Below are 27,016 nucleotides of genomic sequence, written 5' to 3' on the forward strand. Positions count from 1 at the left end.
GAAGTTAAGACTAAGAAAGACCTTTCTTTTTCTCGGGAGCCGGCAGCCCAGAAAACCCAGTGAGCTGACCAGGATTTATAGTTAAATTTTATTTCTATCTTTATCTCTGGACTTTTTGGGAATTTTTTTTTTGGTTTATATGCTTTTGAAATGTGAGTTCGAACTTTATTTTTAAGAATGCAGCCAGCTTGTTAAAATGGAGTCGAGAAAATAGACTGCGATCATATTCCACCCCATGTGACAAGTTTTGACCTTGACAGGACTGAACTATGTCAACAAAAAGGTACCCGCCTGAGTTTCAGCGGACTGTTTTGACCTTAATGTGGGAAACAAGAATAGAACTATGTCAAGAGGAGACACAACGGCTAGTGTTACAGCAACAATTCCAGATTGTGATGACAGAATATGATTTCCTAGAAGATGAAGCTTTTGAAACTGAAGAAGATGAATGTGAGAATGACAATGATGACGACTGTGATGATTTAACACAAAATGAAGCCCATCACGAAAAAAATGATGATTTTACTCTACAAAAAGTTGGATGGAGTGCCTCCCCTTCGAGGGGGGCACGACTGGATTTACTGGAACTCCAGAATGACCACAGGGAAGAAGGAAAAATTAAGCAGAGAAGAGAAGAAGCTCAGGGGTCTGATATGGAGGCCTGGATGGCAAAAGACTGCAAACAGGGGGTGGGGTGAAGGGAAAGTGAAGTGGTGATTGTAAGGATGGGTTAATAGGACTATAACTGGACTGCTGACTATGGAACTTGCTGGATTGGAGGGGTGGAGCAGGTACTCGGGGGGAGTAAGGTTAGTTTGGGAATAGTTATAGGTTTAAAAAGTGAATTGATTCTGGAAAAAGGTGAAAATATGGAGGCCTATAGAGGGGTAAAAATTAGGCACGGGAAGAAAAAATGGGAGTTTGATTTCTCAGTGATTGGACAATAGGCGAAAATGATAATAGTTTAAAAGTGGTATAAGATATAAAGGTGTATGTTATAAAATATGAACTATGAAACTGTTGAAGATGATAAATAAGGGAGGAAAACCGGGGAAGGGTGGGAGGGTGGGGAAGCCCACAAAATATGGTTTAACAATTATGAATTTAACAATTATGATGAATTTTTTTTTTGTCTTTTTTCCTTTTTGTCTTTTTTTTTTCCTCTTCTCTTTTTTCTCTTTTTCTCTTTTTGTATTTTCTTTTTTTTTGGTATGACAATAGATGGTTGGATGGATGAACTCCTGCGTACTGCCCTGGTTCACTGGAGCTCCCTGGTGGCAGGGGGGGGCTTGGGGGGCAGGGGAGGGGGAGGAGGACAGAAACCCAATCATAAAATGGACCACTTCTGACTGATCACCTGCGTGGGATACTTCTGTGGCAGGGGAGGACCCATGGAGGGGGGTGGGAAGAAGGTGGAAAAGGTGTTTATGTATGTACCATCTTTTGTAATTTGTAAAAACCAATAAAAATTATGTTAAAAAAATAAAAAATAAAATAAACCTTACGAATTGACCAATATGTTAAAAAAGGAACTGCAAAAAAGGGAATTAATAAGAAACCCGCATGAAGGGAGGGGGGGAAGTCATAGCTCGGCGGAGCAAGGTAAAAGATGTGAATATAAGATTTTGTATAAAAGATTGGTTTTGTTAATTTGTTGAATTTGGAAAATTGGAATAAAATGTATTTTAAAAAAAAGAAGACTTGTGATGTTTTATTTCTTTTTCTTCCCCCAGCCATGATCAGTTTAATTCTATGTGATACAGCCTCCACATGATTTAATAGGCTTCCTGCTTGAGAAAATATTTAGAAGTAAAATGGAAACCTATTCTTTTCATCTTTCATTACTGAATAACCTTATTACTGAATAAGGTTCATCACACACACACACGCACACAAGCACAAGCAGATATTTGGATATAGAGAACACTACGTACTTTGAAAACTACTGCTTCCACAGTCAATATTTTATTAAAAATTTTCCTTGTAAATCTCACTTGGTCTTTATTGTATTCAGGCAATAGCAAGAACATTTTCTTGTGGCTAATTTTACACTTTTTGTGCATTCCCATACATGCAGACCAAAGGCTATGGTCTAATGGACAGTCTGCTCACTATATTTTTACAGTATGGCTAAGTATCAAAATGACTGTGTTCTCTTTTATTAGAGTGTCTTTGCTTTGCTTGCTGTCTGATTATTGCCTTCTGCTCTTTTAATTCAAGAATATAATTTCTTGTTGAATGAGTACCGTACTTCCTACACCATAAAGCCTTTGTCTGATGGAAGCTGGCCTATAGACAAATCAAGAAACTACGCTCATTTTTCCAAAAGGAGAATGCTGCCCCGTTCCAAAATTCCATTTTCTGCAATAAACCTCCTTTATACTCTATAGTCCCCTCTCAAAAATATGGCAATTTTAAAAATCCAGATGGAATCCTAAAAAACATTCTTATTATTGACAGGAATGAGCTAATCAAACGGCAATAGATTGCTACAGACGTCCACAGGACATTTAAGATTAAACACATCTCTCATACTTTAATAGCCAGCCTGACCCAGGGGATCATTATTTATGTGGGAATTCAGTCTACAAAAGAACATCACAGCTTACTTCAGTGGTGGAGGCAGCAATATGCGTATATTCCATTGAAATGAATGGGGGCCATGAACAAGGGGGTTTCTGCCCCCACCCAATTTTCAGTATTGCACGCCTTAACTGTCAATTGATGTCTGTCTTTCTGCCTGTCTGTCAGGGAAATCTGCACCAACAAAGTGTTATTTGGTGCCATGGCATGTTGATAATGTTTTATGTTTATATTCTTGCAAGCCACTGGGATAAATCTTTATGATACAGTGGTATATGAACATGCTTATCAATAAAATAAATAATAATACCCATGTGCTTAACAGTCACCCAGTGAGCTTCATTGCTGAGTGGGAATTTTAACCCTTCTCTCCCAGGTTCTAGACTAACACTTTAATTAGGATTGTAGCTTAAACCAGAAACTCTTCTCCTTGTGAGACTTTTGTGGGTGAGCTGAGAGTTTGTTTGGACCCTGGGTGAGAACCCAGAGGCTGAGAGGGAGTGTGTGTCAGAAGGAAAAGTAATCAATATTGATTTGTCTATATTAGTAACTTCAGTGTTATTTTTTCTAGAAAAAGAGGTGCTGGAACTCACCATGAATGCCTCCCTCATTTTCTTATAATGGCAATGACACCCACTTGAGAGGTGCCAGAACTGAGTTCTGGCAAGTTCTGGCTGAAAAAAAGCGCTGAGTAACTTTGTATTAATGTAACATTTTTATACTGAAATGTGTATTTTTGTAACATTTTGTTTAAGTTGTCTGTCGTTGTTTTAGTTTTTTGTACACCGCTTAGATATATTTTTAATATACGTTTTAAGCAGTTTAGAAATTAAGTAATCAATAATAAAATCAAACCTGCTTTGAAATAATATAACCAATAAGCTGTGCTGTCCCCAAATGCACATTACTTCAAATGGCCAATCTGAAAGCATTTCCCCTGTAACAGAGATGTCTACCTTTTAACCCTCTAGATATGGTGGGAAAAGTTCAGGAAGGTCTCTTGATAAATACACAACACATTGACTTTGTAAAAGACTTGGAACACATTGAAAGGAGCATGGGGAATGGAACTGACTACAAAACTTTGATCATAATCCCAGTAGGAATGTTAATGAACTGTACATTCGAGGAGAGAATGTGGGATTGCCTCACGAGTCGGCCATTTTCAAGGACTCTGGAAATGATCACAATGCGAAAAATGCTGAATCTCTCTTCTGATGTAGGAAACTTTGTGTACTTGTAAAAGACATCCACTGACATTTTCCACCATATGGATGTTTTGTTTTAAGACATTTCCTTCTTTTATTTCGCAGCTCTTGATCTAATAACATCAATGTGTGCTTCTGCTAACTGTTTGTTCCCTTTTAGACTTTACATTTATGGAGGGGATTTGATCCAAGATTGCTGCAAAACACATACAACTCAGCCTGCATCTGCACAATACCCTTAGAGCACACTTGCAGCATATTTCCCTGCCCAAGGAATTCTGGGCACTGTAGTTTATCCCTACAGAGATGCCATTCCCAGCAACCCTTAACCACAGTGTCCAGAATTCTTAGGGGGGGGGGGTGTACTTCATACGTGCTTTAAAGGCATATGCACCCTGACTGTGAAGTCTGCAATTTACTTCTAACTTAAGCTAAAGGTAAAGCTAAAGGACCCCTGACAGTTAAGTCCAGTAGCAAATGACTCTGGGGTTGTGGCGCTCATCTCGCTTTACAGGCCAAGGGAGCCAGCATTTGTCTGCAGACAGTTTCCCCCCCAGGTCATGTGGCCAGCATGACTAAGCCACTTCTGGCACAGTGGAACACCGAAACCAGAGCAGTGAATGGAAACACCATTTACCTTCCCGCCGGAGTGTTACCTATTTATCTACTTGCACTTTTGGCGTGCTTTCAAACTGCTAGGTTGGCAGGAGCTGGGACAGAGCAACAGGAGTTCACCTCGTCGCGGGGATTCGAACCGCCAACCTTCTGATCGGCAAGCTTGGCAGGGGGTTGGACTGGATGGCCCTTGTGGTCTCTTCCAACTCTATGATTCTATGATTCTATGATTCTAAGAGGCTCAGTGGTTTAGACCACAGCACCACCCGCGTCTCTATAAGCTACCGGCTCATTAAAAACAACTAGGCTTGACGTACCAGTGGTCTGATTCCTTGTAAAGCAGCTTCATTGCCATGTAAACAAAGATTGATACAGAACTAGCAAACTCTTCTCTGCTGGGCACACAGGTGGAGCTGTGGTCTAAACCACTGAGCCTCTTGGGCTTGCCAATCAGAAGGTCGGTGGTTCGAATCACCATGATGGGGTGAGCTCCCGTTGCTCAGTCTCAGCTCCTGCCAACCTAGCAGTTCGAAAGCACGCCAGTGCAAGTAGATGAATAGGTACTGCTGCAGTGGGAAGGTAAACGGCGTTTCTGTGTGCTCTGGTTTCCGTCACGTTGTGCCAGAACTAGTTTAGTCCTGCTGGCCACATGACCCAGAAAGCTGTCTGTGGACAAACACCGGCTCCCTCGACCTGAAAGCCGCAACCCCGTAGTTGCCTTTGACCGGACTTAACCATCCAAGGGTCCTTTACCTTCTCTGCTGCCTTCCACTCCACCGCCCACCTCAGCCAAATGTAAAAACCAAAATTCACGTTGGCTTGGGGTGACTTACTGCACAGTGTGTTTCAAAGTCCCCTTGTTATAGGGTGGTGTTTGGCGATCCAGACTATTTTCTTCCAACCTCTGCTACCCATTTATAAAAGTGCAATTCTGTGAAAACAAGAAGCGTTAAGGGTTGTAATGCACTTTCTTTGCTGAAAGTCCCGACAAACAAGTCCTAGGAAACCGTTCTTCTTCTTCTTCTTTTAAACTTATAGTAGCGTAAGAGAGAAAGAAAGCGATCACAAATGATAACATGCACCAAAGACGTATCCAGTTCTTCGTACAGCTATGGAATTTCCTAAGGAGGTTGCTAAAAATGGACCAAGTGTCAGCTGTTTCACGGAGTGTTAGTTTGCCTTTCCTACCATGGAAGTGGAGAGGTCAGAAGTGGCAGGGTCTGGGGCCTTCAGCAACACCTGGCGAGTTGGGCGGATGATGACACTTGCAGAGATGCGTGACTAGAGCTTCCTTCGGCTCCCAAGCAGTTGTCTCTTGGTGGCCCGGCAGCAGCTCCCTCATTAATGCAGGATCAGGTTCCTCCACATTGCTTGCCAATTAGCCGGTGTTTATACACACAACTCCCATTCCTGTGTTCGGTGGGACCTAACCCCAGATGGTAACAATCAGGAACGTGACCTGCTTCGACTGCTGCCACGCTTCTGTTTCATTTTCCCGTTTATTTTCGGCTCTTCGACGCATACGTCGAAAGACTACAAGACGGGTCTTGCTATCTGTGAGGGTTGCAGAAGAGGTTGTTCAGTCCTCGTGGATGGCTCCACAGATGGAGCATTTTAAAGTCCATTAGCTTCTCCCACAGCTCTTTACTGAAGGGTTTGGAAGTCCCTGCATTTCAGCTTGCAGGAGTTTCTGTTTAAGTTAGAGACGGTGTTTCTAAACAGAGTTTCATTACCAATGTGCGCCTATGACTTGTCCAGCTTACTCTCCGTTAAAGTGGACTGGAGAAGTCCTCTGCACAAAGTATACGGACACCCCTTTCCCCCTTTTTCGTTCCACGTTGCTGCTGTCCAAGGTAATAATATATTTTTAACAAGCATACCCTTTCAGCAAATGAACTACTTAGGCAGGCACACAAAGCAATGAAATCATGTAAATACGTGACTAGAAGTACAATATAAAGGGTGTGTACATGGGCATGACTTTTCCAAAATAAATGTGTTTAGCATCAGCATGTAAAACAAATTAAGCATTCTCCGAATAAACTGTAACATCATAAGGAGATGACTTCCACAGAACTAGGAACTAAAACTCCATGAAACAGAGGCAATCCTACGCACACTTACTTGGGCGTAAGCCCCATGCAATACAGTGTGACTTGCTTCTGAGTAAACATGCATAGCTTTGCACTGCACATTGGTTTTATTTAGGCTGTGGCAAGGGCTGCTCTAGGAGTAAAAGGATTTGATTCTTCACCGAGACAGCTGAATGAAGATTTCACATCTTGCATGCGATGTGCTAAAATGTAGAGACGGATATGTAATTTTGGTAATTTGAAAATGGGGAAATGGAAGTATTTGCTGTAAATGCTTGACAGTTCACTTTCTTTCAGCTTGCTATAAAGGAATGGAAATAAGCAAGTGATTTAAGAAGGTTCGCCACCCTTACTCATTTCAAGGACATTATTAGAATTAACCACTAGGGGTCACAAAAGAACGCTTAATCATAGATATTCAGGCCCTCAAAGCAGCACATTGAATTATTTGCCAGGCGTTTGTATTCTGTTGGTGCATTAAAGTAATTTCACCCTCCGCAAACTATGGTGAGCCAGCCAGCTTCAATGGGTTGGACTTTAAAAATCCAGAGACTACCTGACTGTTTGACTTTTTAGAAGTCATACACAGAAAAGTATGTGGGCTACTACTATTTTTTAAAGCACAAACAACTTTTTACCTGTGACTGGGAATGAATTCACATGAGGACCTTTTTTTTTTTGATGTGCAATTGTGAGAAACTGAGATTGACAGATTCACCCATAAGCACCTTTCTTGTGTTATAAAGGTGGCCCACATGATTAAAGGGGCGGTCTTGGCCCCACTCCAGAAATTATACACCTTTCCCAACCCCCAAATGTCTAAGCATTAGGTGTGAGCCTAAAGGTAAAGGTAAAGAGACCCCTGACCATTAGGTCCAGTCGTGACCGACTCTGGGGTTGCGCGCTCATCTCGCATTATTGGCCGAGGGAGCCGGCGTATAGCTTCCAGGTCATGTGGCCAGCATGACAAAGCCGCTTCTGGAGAACCAGAGCAGCACATAGAAACGCCGTTTACCTTCCCGCTGTAGCGGTTCCTATTTATCTACTTGCATTTTTTTGACATGCTTTCGAACTGCTAGGTTGGCAGGAGCTGGGACCAAGCAACGGGAGCTCACCCCGTCACAGGGATTCGAACCGCCGACCTTCTGATCAGCAAGCCCTAGGCTCAGTGGTTTAACCACAGCGCCACCTGGGTCCCACCTGGGTAGGTGTGAGCCTACCCTCCAACATTTCTGCAATGAAAATAGGAATGTCCTATTCTATTACTACTACTACTACTACTACTACTACTACTACTACTACTTTAAAAGGTTGTATAGTTATTTATCTCCTTGGCTCGGGGGTTGCATAACTCCATACCCTCCAACATTTCTCCTATGAAAAAAGGGATGTCCTAAGGAAAAGTGGGACATTCCGGGATCAAATCAGAAAGTAGGGTGGCTTCTGTCAATCCGGGACTGTCCCTGGGAAACAGGGACACTTGGAGGATCTGAGCATCAATAACTGGAAAGGCTATGTGCAGAGACATCTATATGTGTAGGTTTTCCCAGGACTTAGAATCCAGGACCTGTATCTCACAAGGTTCCAGATTCCAGGAAAGGCTTATGCGCATAGCCCATGGAAAAGGCAACCATCCCTGAATTTTCCGAAAGAATGTTGGTAGTGAAACTGAAGCGGATTTTATTAGCAGCCGACGCAATCCTACAAGCTATGAAACTGGCTTCATTAACTGTGCAACCCGACTTACTACACTGCGTATGTACTATTGAAACGTTAATAAAAAGCATTTAACGCTGAAGAAAATATTAAGTAACCGCTTAATAATGAAAACCTTGGTTCAACTCAAAGCACGGCGGTGGAAAGAAAATGGTTTGATTAAATTACTTTCGTGCCGTGAACTTTGGAGTGCTTTTCTCAGAGTTTCAACAGGAAGGCATAGTGCTGTGGCGCAGAGAGGCTTTTAAAGCCTCAAGGATGTGGGCATATTAAACAAACTGCAATTATTCTTAATGCATTCTAAGCCTTTACAACGGTGTAATCAAGGGAGGGCTCTGGTGACTGTCGAGAATAAAGCAGGGAAATCCAGGCTGTGTGCCAGTTGCGACAAGGGTCACACTGTTCTGCACATTCCACTCAAGGAAGCTTTCTACCACATTGTATTTCTGAAGCACCCTAAGGAGAGGAGAGTTGTGGGGAGAGAACAAGGCCGAGTGCCAGAGTTAGAAATAAATGGTGGGCAAGATGTGAGACAACATCAAATCAATACCCGCCTGTGCCACTTATTACATTCACTAGTTCAGGGGTGGGGACAGGGGCGGAGCAAGCGGGGGCGGGGGCGGTCCGCCCCGGGCACCGCCCTGGAGGGGGTGTCACTCGGGGCCGCGCCCCCACCCCTCGCCTCTGCACGGCAGCCTTGGGGGAAACAAAAAAAGCTGGCTGAGCGATTGGGCGCTGCACGGGTGCCTGCTGGAAGGGGGGTGGCACTTGGGGTCATGCCCCCCGCCCTGCGATCGGCGCCTGAGCCTGGACGCTCCATTTAGAAGTTGCGGGGGACGCTATCCCCCTCTACCTAGCAACTTAGAGGGGATCGCACCCCCCGTGACTTCTAAACGGAGCCTAAATGGAGCGTCTAGGCTCCAGGCAGATAGCCCACTGGTGCGGCAGGTGGGCTGCCCCAGTGGGCTGTCTACCTGAAGCCTGGACGCTCCGTTTAGAAGTCGCGGGGCCCACGATCCCCCTCTACCTAGCACACATGCACAGCATCCCGCTGCTCATGCGTGCTAGGTAGAGGGGGGTCGCACCCCCGCGACCCCTAAACGGAGCGTTCAGACTCCGTTTTGAATTCGTGGGGGGGGGGTTGCAATCCCCCTCCACGTAGCGACGCATGCGTTGTTATGTAGCGACGCCGCACCCCCGGGGGCATGGCAATTTGCCGCCCCGGGTGTCATGGTGCCTTGCTACGCCCCTGGCTGGGGAATCTTTTACAGAGGGCTGCATTCCTTCCTTGGCAACTTCCCAGGGGCCACATGACAGTGGTGGGCAGGGACAGAGGGCAAAGTGGGTGCAGCAATACAAGTGAATTGTATCATTTGCACAGTATTTATACACCCCCCAACATTTCTCCAATGAAAATCGGGATGTCTGGTGATGATGATGATAATGATAATGATAATGATAATAATAATAATAATATTCATGACCCATCCATCCGATTGGGTTGCCCCAGCCACTCTAGGCAGCTCCCAAACTTGGGGGGGGGGTCAGATAACTCCATCCCTTTCAACATTTCTCTGATGAAAACAGGGGCAGCCTAAGGAAAAGTGGGACATTCCAGGATCAAATCAGGACTCTCCCTGGAAAATAAGGACACTTGGAGGGTCTTCACGCATGCCCCTCTCTATCCTTTTTTTAAAAAATTATTTTTATGATTTTCAAATTTATACATTTCAATAATTTTACAATCATTTTAACTTTTCGAAATTCGACTTCCTTCCCCCCCTTAATCAGTTCCTTACATTTTTAAAAAATATTTTCTGCATATTAACTTAATCATGTGTTCATCTACTTTAAATGTATACTCTTGATCCTTGATCCAGGCAAGCAGAAAAATCACTATCCATGTTCAAGGACACATTTCAGCCACACAGAAACCTTCAGGTAGAGCAGGTGGTGGGCAGGTGCCACTACCGAGAAGGCCCTCTGCCTGGTTCCCTGTACCTTCACACATCTCACAGTGAGGGAACCACCAGAAGGCCCTCAGAACTGGACCTCAGTGTCTGGGCTGAACGATGGGGATGGACCATTGGAGTGAAACAGCATCTGGAATGCCACTAGTTTTCTACTGAACATAAAATATTGCTCACTGTGGTCAATCAGGGCCACCACACGGCAATTCTCCGTACCCTTGCTACGGTGGGGGCTGCAAAGTTTACATGTCACCTAGGCCTCAAAATTGGCCATGAGATACAGTGGTACCTCGACTTACAAACGACTCGACAACCGAATTTTTCGACTTACGAATGGGGAAAATGGTCGCACGCTTACGAATTTATCGACATCCGAACGGAAACCGCGGCTGTTATAGATAGGGTTTTTCCGACTTACGATTTTTTAGATGAGGTTGCTTCGACTTACGATTTTTTCAATTTCCAATGCATTCCTATGGGAAATCGCGTTTCCAATAGCGCTTTTCGACTTACGAATTTTTCGACCTACGAAGGTGCCTTCGGAATGGATTAAATTCGTAAGTCGAGGCACCACTGTATACAGTATGTCAAAATGCAGGCTGGGCACATCTCTGCATAAGTTCAATCAGTTGCAAGTCTCTTGGCCTCAGTTTCCCATTTGTAAAATAGGAATGAGTGTGAATGGGTCTCAGCTATAAAACCCGCATGAATTAGGTCCTGAATGCCTGTTCCCACATCACCTTGCCTGGGCACTAAACTCATCTGCCCACATCCCCTGGGAAGTGACTGGCACAAGGCTTTCTCAGTAATGACATCCCCTGGGTGGAACTTTCTCCCTAGTATGGATCGCAGGATGCAAGCTTAACTTTTCATTGCTGGGCATATTCTCCCAGGCTTTTTAAAACCCCTTTAAATAAATGTTAATTCTATTCCAAGAGCTCTTATTCATATTGTTTTAATACTGAATTACATCCTCACCACGTTATTGTTTTGTTTGCATTTGTGAAACCTACCAGGAAATATTCGTTGGAAGGTCGTGTAAAAATGCAACAAGGTGAGATACTAGTGGATGCAGATTGCCTGTTACTAAAAAACATTTACAAATGTTATCTTTGATTAACCATGAGATAAAATTCAGCAGACGCTGCTGTTAGGCAACTGTTTTTCATTTCACCGCAGCTTGTACATAGCTCAGAAATACAGCTAGATAAAGGATACATAATTTTAATCATGATAAATCAGTGAGATGTTTATATGGCTTAGTTAGTCATTCAGTTACTAATGCCCTCAAAACACTAATGTTAACTGAGCTGATTTTTCCTATACAGTACGATCATTAGTTTGTTTCTACTTGATTTAATAATAATGGTGATGATGAAGATGAAAGAAACTGTGTTATGCTAAGCCAGACCAGTAGTCCATATAGCACCCTTGAGGAAATTGTCCTAGGTTCAATGTGGCTCAGAAACTGCACCTAATACTCTTATCACAAATCTGCCAGCTTTTTGTGACCAGTTTTTAAAGCTCTATACTGTATGACTGTGGTCAGCTGCTTTTAGATGCTTTGGGAACCATCCTTTATGACCTATAAAGCAGGGATGGGGAACCATTTTTTCAGGCCCATGGCCATATTTATTATTTATTTATTCCAGCCATTCATATACCATTGAATGACAGTAGACTCTAAGAAGACTCACTGCCATTAGACTAAAAAAAACGAGTTAAGACAATAACATCTGGATTTAGTTTAAAATCTGGGTGTTCAGCAGGGAGGTGGCCTGCCTGACCTCAACTTGCAGGGAGTTCCACAAAACTGGACCCACAATACCAAATACGAGGATCCTGTGGCTATGCATCTAAGCCCTGGGGGACCACTCACAGTGATTCCCTCAAAGACCCCTGGGATCAAGCAGGGATATAAGGAGGACTTGTGGATATATGCCAGATACGATGGGTGGCATCCTAGCGAGATGCTGACTTTGTAGCATGGGATTGTGGGAGGTGCAGAAGTCAATTGACTAAGTACCTCCCAAGCAGTTAAAGGCCTCATTTAGACGGTTGATCATTTTAAAAGTTCTTGTTTGTCCGAATAAATGATTGCTGATTTCTTCATACAGACAGCTTGGATGAGAAAGGCTGGAACTCATAAAGTACCCAAGGATAAGACTGTCCGTAAATGCAAACAAATAAATAAATGAGCATGTACATATCTCCCCCAGCTGATATTTTTTATATTTTCTTAAAACAAGTACCTTTTTTATTTCATTAAAGCGGATCATAGTGCTCACCATGTTCAGATTCCTAAAGAGCAGGAAATATTTTACACACACAGTGGGGACATCGGAACAGAAACCTAGCATACTCTAGAACTGCTCATCTGTCTGATCTCATCCAGTTCCAAGGTTTTATTTTTGTAGATGGTCACGCATGTTACTAATTTTACAAAAATCTTTCATCCCCCTGCAAATTCCCTAGTCAATTCTCTCACACAGAGGATTTTCTTTTTAGGGAAAAACAAAAACAAAAAAACCCTCTGGTAAACATATGAAAGCGGGTCACTTTTAAAGAAAAGACTTCAAAAGGAAAGCTGTTATAGTTGGCTTTGGTTTTGGAGCTCAGAAATGAAGAAACCCACCCAACTACTTGGAAAGTCTAATAAGCAAAGAAAAATCTTCAGCTTTTTTTTTAAAAGAAGTCAACTGCTCTAAGTTGCCAAATGGCCTATGTGTGCTTTGATTGGTAGCAATTAGAGTTTCTTTGAAAAGTAAACTTAAGGCCTAATCTAGTTCCACTTTAAACAATGGGAGGTCGACTGCACCCTTGGAGCTGGATCCTGTCCATGTTTCTTCAGACATGAGTCCAATGGAATTTATTTACAAGTAGGGCTAGGTTGAACCCTTCGGATATAAGCATGTCACACACTGCACAGCAGATAATCTATGTTTGCCACCAAATGTACACTCAACAGGAAGCCTCAACCGATTCTCTAGCTCTCTGGCTGGCTTACTTCTGTGTTTCCCAGCACTTCTCTGTCACTTCAGAAGCACACATCCATACAATCTTCTACAAGATAATCTCATTGTGAGGGGAGTCCTCCACTCAGGAGGTCCTCCTGCTTGTGGCTTCCTATAGGCATGACATGGCCAATGTGAGAACAGGATGCTGGACTAGGTGGACCTTTGGCCAAACCCAGTAGGGCTTTTCTTATGTACTTAGTACTGGGGCCTGTGGCATTTTTGTACCATCTGTTTATTTTAAAATTTACAAGTTGTGGAGCAACCCTATGCACAAGGAACTGGAACAAAGCAAGCCGACATAATCTTACACAAGGTTCAAGCTTCGTTCAACAGAGGGGCTGCTGTCCAGGGCCGGCCCTAAGGCAAGGCTGGGTGGCGCAAGGCGCCAGGGCGCCGGGCTGCCAGGGGGGCACCATGCTGCTGCGCCCGCACAGCAGCCGCACTCGGAAACGGGAGGGGGGCGCCGGAGGGATAGTTTGCGCCAGGGCGCCAGCTATGCTTAAGACGGCCCTGCTGCTGTCATTGCTTAAGCCTGGAAGAGGGGGAACAGCCTTTAAAATAGTGTTGTTCTGTGGCAGGTCGCCAGGTCACATGACCATCTGAACCAGACTTAAAATACAAACTCTGGTCCTGCCCCCAGAATGCCGCTTTCTGGGGGACTTACACTAGCCTCAACTCAGACAGCTGAGCCTTGGCTGAGCAAGTTAAATCAGTGCATCTTCAGCTGAATTGGGATGGGGGCACTGGTGGAGGAACGGGAGTGCGGAGGGAGCGGACCGCCCCCGGCACCACTATTCTGGTAGGGCGCCATTGCGGCGCCCCCCGCCGGACACACACTGCGCACTCCCCCGTGTGCTGGGCCCCACGCCCCCACAGGCGGCACGCCACACCCCCAGAACACATGCCACACCTCTGCGGGCGGCATGCCACGCCCCTGGGATGCACACCATGCCCTCGGGGATGCGTCACACACCCGGGGCACCAGCCACGGCCCCGCCTGCTCTCCGCCCCCGGTAGTGGAGCATGCAGCTTCACCACTGGATGGGGGACTTAATGCTGGCTGAACTGGGAATCAACAAACCTCGCCAGGGATCTGCTGGATCCTGAGCTGCTCATCCCAGCAGATCTTGCCATAGAGATGCCCTCTAAGTTTCCCTAAAGTAAACAGAATTCCACTTCCCTCTCCCAAATTGCTTTGTACCAGCTACCTGCAAAAAACTAGATTCCCACCCCCCTTTTAGTTCCATCCCCCAACAGTTTTGTTTACCCCCTAATCCAAGCAGGAGAGGTGTGATGTCTAGTGGCCACCAGCCATCACTTTTAGCTATTAAAAAAAAGGCATTGAGTGCAGGTCATGGTAAATGCCCAGAGCAATGCTTACAGCAGTGTATTTCTCGGAACAAGAAGACTTGGGTTCAAATTCCCGCTCAGCTCTGACCCTCTTGATTAAGTCAACCTTTCAGAGCCTAAACTATCCTACAGGATTTTTATTGAGCTCAACACGGATGGCGGCTCCCTGGAGGAATGCTGAATATACAAAGCTGACATGAAATGAAGGAATATTACATGGAATCAGCTCTAGTAGTGTTCCGTGTTTCATGGCAACAGCAGAAAGAAAATAGTAGGAACTGATAAGCAAATGTTATTTGCTGCTACCATGAAACACTCTTAAATGGTTGTTTATGAAGATTAGCAACATGCAGGAAGCAGGCAGACTATTCATTACTAGATTTCACAACTTTACATAGCACTCATTAGAACTGAACTAGCTAGGCTGATAATAAGCATAAACAAGACACCAGCACCTGCACAACTCTTCTGCAAATTGGCAATTGCAATGCAGGCTTGTATATAAGTCCAGAGCCAAACCCGCCTCCAACCTGGAAAGCAATTATTTGCTTGTTTGATTAATATAGCTGCAGGATAAAATGCCAGGGATAGTTCAGTGAAACCATACACCTTAACATCTCAAAGGAACTTTTAAATATATATATGTGTGTGTGTGTGCTTGACATTAACGGCATAAGTCTATACATGAGCACTCCAAAGTATGTCCATTGAGTTCAATGGGACTTATTCCCAGATAATTCGTTACAGGATTGCAGCCTAGTAAGAGATGGGGAAAAGCAGCCTCAATAGAGTCTGGTGCAACCTTAATAGTAAGCCCCCAATTAAATCCAATCAAATTTCTTCTGATTGGACATGATTAGGATTGCACTGCAAGCTAGTTTCCATTTTGGCTATCTTCCCATCCTTAGGCAATGTCATGCACTGGCTGGATGCAGAGGAAGGCACCTCTAGGGGACATCCAGGGGATTGGTGGCGGGATGGTGATAAGTGGTCAGAGGAAGAAGACCAGGGGATGTGAGGTGTTGGATGATGGAGGAGTGATAGGGTTTAATGAGCAGGAAGAGTCTGTGGCAGAGAGCAGTTCAGACTCTGAGGCTGAAGCAGAGGCTGAAGAGGAGGGGGGGTCAGGAAGCTGCTGAAGAATACAGGGAGTCTCCCCCTCCTGCTGCAACCAGCTCCCTTCCGCCCTGGTCTCCAAGAATGCACAGAGAAATGAAATGAGCAGAACAGAGATCAGTTGTGTGCAGGCACAGTTTGAGACTGCATGGGGAAAACCCTGGAGAGGAGGAGCCTTAGAGAGGGGTGGGAAGGTGGGAACCTTTAATCCTCACAACTGCTTCATTGGGGCAAGACCTAGTAGGTAGAGTTGCTGATACCGCTAGGCCTGAGTACTGTGGTTTATTTCCTTGAATAAAGTTTTAACTTCACTGGCCTCAGGTGATTTGTTGCTTTTGTTGCTAACCTATGCCTGACTCAAGGCCTGACAGGCAAGGACTCTGATTTTCTTAGCATTGCACATTTTTGATAAAAAGTAAACAGTTTCACTGTCCTTTAAGGTATCCCTAACCAATACAATCCATACCATGAATTTGTCATCGATCAGTTAGCTCTAGAACCTTTGCCACTTATACTTCACATCACCTCTCGTATTTCCCGCCTTCTCCACAAAACAAGGGGGTTATTTACCTCTCAAAGTTACAGAGGATTAAATGAGTGTCTTATTCAGTCTCCTCATTGCAAAGTGAAATCATATGTAAAGAATTATGAACAGAACAGCTGCCTCCTTTGGTTATTTTAAGACTAGACTTTGCCAAATTAAAGTACAATAAATTACCTAAGACATACTGTGTATATGTACAAGCTCTGGGCTTAGGTGCCCCCAAATCAGAACTACATCTTAAAAATAGAAATCCAGAAATGTTTGATCAGCACTGGAGAGTGACTGGTTGACTCATATATCTTGCTTTTCATGATTACTTGCCAATTTAGCACTTTGGAAATGTTGGCAAACTCTAGTGTCTTTGTCATTAGAGACACGAGTGTCATTAACTAAGTTTTTAAAAGTCTATACATGTCACTTAATAAATCATAAAGTCAAAGTCATTTTTATTTTTATTTTTTTAAAAAGCCTTTTCTATTGCATCATGTGCCGGACAATTGTTTATATTTGAAGATGCGCTAACATATTTAAAAAAAACCCAAAAGAACATTTCCTAATTGACTCAGCACTGTAACATATGTATTTCAAGTGTAACTGTACATCGTGATAAGGATTTGAAATTAGAACAGGTTTCAGTAAGGATAGTTAACAGCAGGACATACTTTTAATATATGGCAACATGGATAAACAACATGGATATTTTCTTCCATCTTTATCAGGCGTGGGGGATTTCCCACCCCCATAGGCTGCACTGACAGGTGGATGAGGCCAACCACCTGTCAATCACCTAGTGTCATTATGAAGTCTGGCGACAACTTCAAAGGGGCTCACTATTGGTTCCAGTCAGCTGTTTAGCTCTGACAACAAACCCAGCTTTCTCCATTTGCAGGCTTGGTTTGGAAACAAACCACACCTGCAAATGGACACATTTCCTCAATGGACTGGCAAATTGGTGTGAAGAGGGGGGAAATGTCAATTTGCAGCCACAGCTTGAGTACAAACTGTACTTGCAAACATGGTGCTTCAAAGAGCCTCACTGTCAGTGCTGGTTAGCTGATCAGCACTTTAAGCTCTTGATTGGTCCTTGGCAACTGCATGTTTAACATCATTCATGATGTCAGGTGTGGCATAGGTGGGCGTGGTTTCGGGGGGGGGCAGTCTTGCAAGCCATACCTCAGTGGCCCCAGTTAGAAATACGGATGTGAAGATCACCACCACTGATTCACCCATTTATGAAGTGTAATTAGGTGGAAATCCTAAATACACTTACCTGGGAGTAAGATACTTCTGTAGAGGGTTGCAGTGTTAATTGATTGGAATAGGAAGCTATCATGTACATCAGGCATCCCCAAACTTCGGCCCTCCAGATGTTTTGGACTACAATTCCCATCTTCCCCAACCAGTGGCCCTGTTAGGTAGGGATCATAGGAGTTGTAGGCCAAAACATCTGGAGGGCCGCAGTTTGGGGATGCCTGATGTACATAAACCAAAATCCTATCTCTGCGCAGAGGTTGTTTTGTGCAGAACTTAGAATAAGCATTCCCAATAGCTTGGCTTCCACTCAGCTGTTTAATGAAACAAATCACATTCTTTAAGAACAATTTTGGTATATCAAACCAGGGATTCCATAAACCAAGAATAGGATTTTTAATTTCATTTCTTGCTTCTAATCCAAAATGAGCTATATTTGAAAGAATTTATTGCGGAAAACTTATTGGAATTCCCCCCATTGATCTCGGTTACTGAGGTTTTCTTTCCATTTCCCTAAAAGAACAAATGAGTGAGACTTGGTGTACCAAGAATTAAATTTTCAGGACTGGGAGTGCAAACTTCTATCACAGGGTAAATAACTGTGACATTGTACCAGAAATACAAAAGGAATTACACAAGTACTGCAGGCAAAAATACCAGAGCAAATATTTAAACCTGGGGTGCTAGTAATTAAATCTCTCCTGCTATTTAAGATCAGTTTAATATGCACAGAATTTAGTTTCTCATTAGGGGCAAGCGAATCTGTCAATTTCAGTTTCTCTCAGGTTCTAATTTTTTTTATCTCAAGTTTGGTCCCCCACATTTCCACATCAGTTTGCATTTTTTAATAAATGTTCTCGTGAAAATTCATTAGTATTTTAGTGTTTCTCCTAATACATTTTTGCATGCAAGTTTACCTGATATACACATCTTTGGGAGCACTTTCCCCTAATATACGGTGTTTTTGTATGTCATCTTGACCAATAGATGCCTTTTAATGCACATTTGACCCCTGTCGGTCTATCTTTGTACACATTACTTGGCTAGAGAACTGTATTGCAAAATTCTGAGAATTGCCCATTTTGAAGGGTAGCTGCCTATCAGCTGTCAATTTGTTTTGAAAAGGGAAGATTAGGTAGGTTCACCTTCAACTGCAGACTGAACCAAAATTATTCTCCCACCCCGCCACCTTATTTCTTATTATGTAGATCACATTATATATATATTGGTTACTTAAGTCTAAATAATGTGTATCTTATTCTAACTGCACCTATCCTAACTCTCCAAAATAAGAACCCTGCAACAATTCTGAAAATGTGCACATTGCAGACATATCAGTATGAGGAACATAATGTGTAGAGATAGGTCATCACCATCACAACCACCCCATAGTTTCAAATGTCATATGATTATTCCTCTGGAGTACCTACCATATATATGCCCTCCAACATTTCTCAAATGAAAATAGGGCTGTCCTATTTAATAATTATTATTATTAATAATAATAATACCACCGATACCAGGGAATGAGGGAAACTTCATTTATTTAGAACAGGCTTCCTCAACCTCTGCCCTCCATATATTTTGGCCTACAACTCCCATGATCCCTAGCTAGCAGGACCAGTGGTCAGGGATGATGGGAATTGTAGTCTCAAAACACCAGGAAGCCTGATTTAGAAGCTTCATTCAGGGAGGGGAGAAAAGATGAAGTTTATTAGACATATCTGGTGGCCTAAAGCTTCAGTGTCAATCATAAATGCAGTGAAAAGGATTTGTTTGCACCATCATCTTGCCATCTTTCTGTGAATGGATGGAGTTTCATACAGTTACTTCATTGGCACAAAAAGATGACTGGCTTACCATGCAGGGATGAATTGCTCCTGCTTTGTTCCATCTGCTGGGAGGAAACTCCCCATGAACCCTGACTTAGTGTTGTGTCCAAACCTGTGGTGCCTGCCCTGCGGAACGGCCTCTGATCAGATGTCAAGGGAAACAAACAACTATTTGACTTTCAGTAGGCACCTGGAGGCAGCCCTGTTTAGAGAAGTTTTTAGTGTTTGATGTTTTATCGTGTTTTTAATATTGTGTTGGGAGATGCCCAGAGTGGCTGGGGAAACGCAGCCGGATGGGTGGGGTACAAATAATAAATTATTATTATTGTTGTTGTTGTTGTTTGTTTGTTTTGCTCATGATAAACCACAATTTGCAGTTGTTTTTTCTTGGCTTACCAATTATGGTTTATCAGGAGTCAAAGAAACTTTGATCCTTGGTTTGGACATAGCGCTAAACCAGGAATCATGGTTTGTTTCTCCTCGGCATAAGAGCGAGGAGTAAAGCATGCTCACAGCAAACCATTAACTGTGGTTTACTGTAGTTTACTGTGATGTGTGAAACACAAAAAATATTTGCTGCTGTTAATCAATCAATATACTTTATTCGACCGATAGTCAGAAACAACAACAAAAACCTGCTGTTAATTCCTCTGGCTTTGGTTTGTTTTAATGCACCCTCACGCAGCTCTATGGATGAAGCCTACATCTGTCTAAGTAAAAATCATGTGAATCAGCCGATGTCACAAACTCACAAACATTTGGTGCTCCATGTCTCCATTGCCATGCGCTGTTTTAAGCTCTCACCTTTATTGGCATAACAATTCATGTTAACTGGAAGGAAAATAAACACTCTCCTCGCCCTACACAAGCTTCCTCCTTTGAAAACAGTAAAATTAAATCTTAAAAATCCCGAGACATGCAATGGCGTGGGTTCCGCCAACCCTGCTGCTCATTCTGTGAGAAAATGTGTCATCCTGTTAAGGCTACACTGCAGAAGAGGACTTCCTGTCTAGTAGAGCTATCATCAAGTTTCAGTCCAAATAAAGCTAAAAGGGTTTTCAGTTTGCCGGGGGTGGGTAGGGAGGTGCTTTTCTTGCGAGACTCCCTCTGTACATTTGTTTTTATAGGACTAAGGTTGCCAATCAAAAGAACAAGCAAGCCACCACTTGATCCAACACAGACTAAACAGCGAGGGGACTGGTTATGGGAATTTACTTGCAAGGGGATTTCCTGTTTTGTTGAGAAGTCAACCCTAGTTTTTTTTAAAAAAGGGGTGGTGGTGCAAGAAAATTTACCTTGTTACTGAAATGCGTGTCATAATCTCATTCTAATATCCCCAGTTAGAAGTGAAACCCGCTACCTCACACCCCACAATAACCCCTCCCCACACACAATATAAAAATTCCAGCTTTAGGTCATAGAAATCATTGGACATAGGAAACTGCCTTTTATTGAATCAGACCATCAGCCCATCTAGCTCAGTATTGTCTGCAATGACTGACAGCAGCAGTTCAAGGTTTCACGCAGAGAACCCTTCCAGCCCTACCTGGAAATTCTGGGGATTGAACCTGGGACTTTTTGTGAGTAAAGGAGATGCTCTGTCGCTGATCTATGGCCCTCCCTCATTGCACACAGCAGTCATTACTGTTAATTTTTCATAGTCACCCTTAACCTGGAAGTTAACCTCTGCCAACCTCTTGGTGCTGCTTGTCTTCTGCACCTGACGATCTACTGATAATAAACTCCATAACCTCCTGTCGCATAATCGTGTACCATTTTGAAACCACCTCTTGGCAGTGTAAATACAGATATTATTTTTATCTACCACACCTCCAGCCCAAGAACACCCAATTCATACCAGGGTGCATAATCAGTTGGGGCAGGGTGCCGCCCTGAACAGCAGGAGTTGGGAATGCCTAACCTCCCTCTTTCCCTGGACAGTTTAGGCTCCGTGTTTCCCATGGTCACTGATAAAACGGCAATGCGCAGCTTGGCGAGCCTGGAAGATTGTTGTCATTGGTACCCATCAGTCCCAAAAGACAATGGAGTGTGCCTCTGGGGGTGCAGTCAAACCGCTGCATTAGCAGCATCAAAGTGGCCTCCCTGGGGCTGAAGCCTGGGCAGTGTGTATGGAGGTCCTGGGCTGCCCAGCCAACATGACCCCCTTCTCGGTCTCGCTGATGTGGTCCAAAGGAAAGCAGAGCAAGACTTTTGTTACCAGATTGGCTGTGGGAGTTGCCGGAAGGAGGCGTACAAGGTGCCATCCAATCGCCTTAGGGCCTCCGCTCCATATTTGTGTAGAGTTTACTCCTTAGCCTTTTCTTTCTCTGAAGATATCCAGCTGAGAAAAAAGTCAGTGGAAGTGTAAGGAACTGTTTGGGCTCCTCCCCCCATGTGGTGAGCAATCAGAATGGCATCTCAGCTGATATCCACCCCCATCATTCAAACCGGACAATGAGGTCCAGCGCCGAGGGCCTTCTGGCGGTTCCCTCACTGCGAGAAGCAAAGTTACAGGGAACCAGGCAGAGGGCCTTCTTGGTAGTGGTGCCCACCCTGTGGAACGCCCTCCCATCAGATGTCAAAGAAATAAACAACTATCTAACGTTTAGAAGACATCTGAAGGCAGCTCTGTTTAGTGAAGTTTTTAATGACTGATGTTTTAATGTATTTTTAATCTTTTGTTGGAAGCTGCCCAGAGTGGCTGGGGAAACCCAGCCAGATGGGTGGGGTATAAATAATAAATTTCTCCTCCTCCTCCTCCTCCTCCTCCTCCTCCCCCTCCTCCTCCCCCCCTCCTCCTCCTCTCTTCTTCTTCTTCTTCTTCTTCTTCTTCTTCTTCTTCTTCTTCTTCTTCTTCTTCTTCTTCTTCTTCTTCTTCTTCTTCTTCTTCTTCTTCTTCTTCTTCCTGACAGTAAAATATTCTGACACTGCTCACTGTGTGTCCCTTTTGCTTCCGAAATCATTTTCCCAACTGTAAATCCATTTCTCCATATTGCATTTCTCCCTCAACCATAATTTACATACCTAAAATGGCAGCTAGAATCTCTAACTGAGCTGCGAGCAGAGGCTCCCAGCGCCGGCGGCAAACTGCTATGTACAGCGCATGTGCAGCGGCGCACTCATGCGCTGTATGTAACAATGCCGTGCATGCGCTGTACATAGCAGTTTGCCGCTGGCGCCGCTCAAGCGCTGTACGGACGGCGGTGGGATCCCTCTGTCACCGCTTCAGCCGTGAACGGAGGATCCTCCTTTTGCAGCTGCAGCCGCAAGCAGAGGATCCTGGCACCGTCCGTACGGCGCTGGAGCGGCGCTGCCAGCAAATCGCTATGTACAGCGTATGTGAGGCGTCACTACGTACGGCGCATGCGCCCTATGTAGCAATGCCCCGCCCCAGGTGTCACGATGCCTTCGTTCGCCCCTGAGTAGGGCCAGCCCAAGACATTTTGCTGCCTGAGGCAAAGGACGGCAACCTTGCCACCAGTTCCACACACAGTAGCTTCCTAGACTGGCAATTGAAGGTTAGTCCAACACTGACAATGGCACCTGAGGGGATTGCTGCCCCGTTTCCCCACTTTGCCTAATGGTAGGGCCAGCTCTGCTTCTCTTGAGCAAGCATACTTAGAATTTCACAGTTGCTCTGTTTCCCTATCCCTGTTCTATTGCAGTAGCTTTCAAACTTTTAAGACCCAATTCAGGGACTAATAGCGGGCAATCCCTTTCCTCTTCCTCTTAGTCATTTGCACGCACAGAAAATGACTCCGCAGCCCGATAAAACCTACGACTGAATGTTTTGCAGCATTGTTTTGATATTTAATTTACAGTTTCCAAGTGCTTATCTCTCTTCAGGTGGGATTTTACATATTGCCCTAAGTAGAACACACCCCGTTTTATAAATCCCTTATCGTAGTTAAATACGAGCAAGGAGATAGCGACTCCTACACTCGCTCACACCTTGCTAATGGCAAAAAGGGAGATAGGATCAGCATGCTCCATTATCAGTCCTCGTTCCCACACAGGTGTTCAGAGTGATAAACTACTGTATGATATAAACAGTTATTTCAGATAAAGTATTTTTAAAAACCACCTGCAGATTTATTTAATTTTTTAAAAAGAACTTTGCAAAAGATACAGAAGTACATTCTATTCGGGGATTTTAACAGCCAGCGAGTGCAAACAGGACTGATAAATGGTTTAAACCACAATTAATGGAAATTAGTTATTGAGCGTATTTTTGGCTGAAATCTACATTTATTTCTGCTGCTATAAATTACATGTCCTTATGCTCATCTCTTGTTGGTTTTATCACAAGAAAAACCCCTTTGCCTTCCATGGGTGTGTTGTGTGCATGGATCTGAGGGGATGTGAGTTTTGTTGTGAACCGCCCTGAGATCTACAAATGTAGATCAGTACTATACTAATACTAATAGTGCAGGATCTCACAGTATGGGGTTAGTGGCTCTTTTCGGGGTTTCAAGAAAACCTGAGGGTGGGAAAGGGGCAGTGATTGGTTTAGGTCAAGTGGAAATGGTGTTATGTGACTATAGGCCACAGGAAAGATAGCTCTTGAAATTCCCAAAGGGTTGAACTAAAAGGCTGAATGAAAATTGACTAGTTTTGGCAAATCTGAAAACAACAGAACTATGTTTAGCTATCAAATCCAGGCCTACCGGTAGTGAGCCAATGGAAGCCAAGATAGAAAACCAGCAACTGTAATGCAGGCCACTGAGCATGCTCAACCTTTGGCCACAGCATCAAGGTTATCTTTGTGTATTTTTACAACCATAGATAGGGTGGGGAAATTTGTGGCCCTCAAACGTGGTCGGTTCACAACTCCCAACAGCTCGATCATGTTAGACTATGGCTTACCCTTAGCTGCAAAGTATCCCGTTTTTTCGCGGGAAACCCTCGGATTTTAATCCGTTTCCTGCTGTTCTCCCGAATGGAGAAAAATCCCAGAAATCCCCCGGATTTCCTGCCAGGGAGCCTCCATTTTGGGTGCTGCTCTGCCCATGTGTGGGCACCAGAAATAGGGCAGAGCGGCCCTGGACGTCGCTTCTATGCATGCCCGACGGCCATCTTGGTGGTGGCCACATGGCTGCGGCCGTCACCAAGATGACCACCACCAAGATGGCCACCGGGCATGCATAGAAGTGACTTCCGGTGCCTCTCTGCCCTATTTCCAGTGCCCACACATGGTCAGAGCGCCCCGGTAGTTGCTTCTACGCAACTTCTGGTGCCACGCCGCTGCTGAGCCCGTATTTTTCAGCAGAAGACTTGGCAGGTATGGGCTGACCATGATGTCTGAATGCAGCCTCTAAATTCTTTTGGGATATATAGAATCTAGTTTTTCACTGGTCCTTTGAAACAGGGATATGGTTTGTGACTTCACCCCTATAATGCCTTAGTCCCCCCCCCCAATGCCTGCCAAAGATCCTCCATTTCCCCCTGATGGCCAGAAAAGAGTAGCTGTACTATAGCATATGGAGCATGTTCCAGTAGGATCTTACGCCATGCACCCATCTCAATTACCGAGGCTTCATGCGTCACAAAAAATTTAAACAGAGGAAATTAAAATTTACACAACTTCAAAATATAGTTTTAAGATCCGGTGACACTCACACCAAAGCAAAGGAAGCATGTGGATAGGTATGTAAACACAGACACACTTCCCCAGGCTATGATCCATCCTCTGCCTTTGTGTAAACCCAACATACATCAGCCACTCAACTCTAGGGCGGGAATAATGCAGACAATGGGGCTGTATATTTGTATTAATCACTAGCCAACAAATGAGAGCTATTTTTAAAGAAAGAAAAATAAAATCTGACGACATAGTTGAAGACTTGTGTGATGGATTTGGCGCATACACTTCATTACTGTGAGGGTCATAGATCACTAATTTACGGTGCAGGTAAGAAGACCGAGGACATCACAGCTCAACAAGGGTTTTCACAGCCAATGTTCATAGAAGATAGATTTGATGTGAAAAGGGATTTTCAAAGTTTGGCTTATGAAACAATAGCATTGGAATGTTCCAAATGAGAAATTAGTTCCATCTAATATTCAACATATGGTGACCGAAAAATTAAACATATGTTGGGGGGAAAGGGCATTTGTCAGAACACACATTCAGTTTCTTTCAAGCTTTGGTGATAAAATATGAAAACATATTGTGGAACAGGGATAAGTGTGGCTCGTTGGTCAAATCAGTTCCGAAGCAATTTAATTTGGCCCCTGGTGGGCCTACCTACACCATTTAAATCAAGGTGTTTGGGAAATTTTGTTCATGATTTCACTTCCAAGGATTTACTGTTCTAAATTAAACAGAGACACCACGGATTTCACAGAAACTGGACGCAAGTTGCAAGTCTATTTCAACTAATTAGTCTTTTATAAATCAAGTCCTAGGGTTCTAGCATACTTGGTAAAGGTTTTGATAAAAAAAATACTTTGGGGAATATATCCAATGTCTTTAAATGCCTCATTGGCCAATAGACGATAATTTGCCTGAGCAGCTGCTTTCTTGCTGATGACTCTTCACTGTAGACATAAATTGATGTTACGCACTATATACTTTTTTAAAAAAGGAAGAAATAATGTATGAATAATACACTAAACCAAGCATGAAACTCTTCAGCTCTGTTACCATGGCCAGCAAGAGTAGCTGACCAGGCTGGGTGCTGGCCAAGAGCCCAGGAGCTCATAATGGCTCCTTGCCCTGGTCTCTGCCAGTTGCCACATTGCACCACCACTCACTGGCGGATGTCAAACACAGATGTGAGTGACACCTTCCATCCAGCTCAACATATAAAGTTCTAATGTTCACAAAAAAATAATAAAAGGCACCTGGTGAAATACGATAGGTTGCAATGTTTTTCTTTGTGGATGTATCTACTTCCCCAGGAGTTTAGTGAACACTTTCATCCACTCTATGTATTTCTAAACTTAATTAACGCTATTGTGTGGGTTGCCATGTTGGTCAACTTTTGTTTTGTTTTAAAGAGATGAGGCCAAGTGGCAGGGAGAAAGGGGTGAGGACCACTGATACCCTATTATGCCTATGTCTGTGCCCAGAAACCTGGAGCAGAAACTCTGTCCATAACTGAAATGATCTGAACAAAGAAAAGTCAACTTCCAGAAGTTGGTCCATTCAAATGTTCACCTATTAATGGTCTTTAAAACAAAGCCAGACCAAGCCCCATACAGGCCCTTAACTTAAATTAGCTCTCATTTTTGTCTGGAGCAAAACAGGTGGAATTAGCTCATATCTTTCTTTTTATCGGCACAATTGTTATTCCTATTTTGTGAAATGAGCATCATCTGTGCTTTGAGAATGGACTTTTTCAACATTCCATTATTTGAACTGGCTTTCGGAGTCCAGTTTTCACTGGTCATCAAAGTGCTGTTGAACGGCCACCATCTGTTTGGAAACGCAAGGGGAGTGTAGCCTAAGAAAGATTCTCATGAGAAAGAACATAATGAGAACAGGAAATGGCCCACTAGGAACCCATTCTTAGGACAGGCCATGTGCAAGAGAACAAAACAATTATTATTGCCATCGAAGCAGATTTCACTTTCTCTCCTTTGATATGTTTCCTAACCCTCCTCCCTGCAGCCCCCGTGTGATGGGTGGGAAAACAAAACAGTTTGTGAAATGCCTCTGTGCTAACTTCTCATCTAAAGGGGTCAACACAATTCTATAAAATTCACAATACTGTACT

Source organism: Zootoca vivipara, chromosome 8, assembly GCF_963506605.1.
Source record: "Zootoca vivipara chromosome 8, rZooViv1.1, whole genome shotgun sequence".
In the NCBI taxonomy this organism is placed as follows: Eukaryota; Metazoa; Chordata; class Lepidosauria; order Squamata; family Lacertidae; genus Zootoca; species Zootoca vivipara.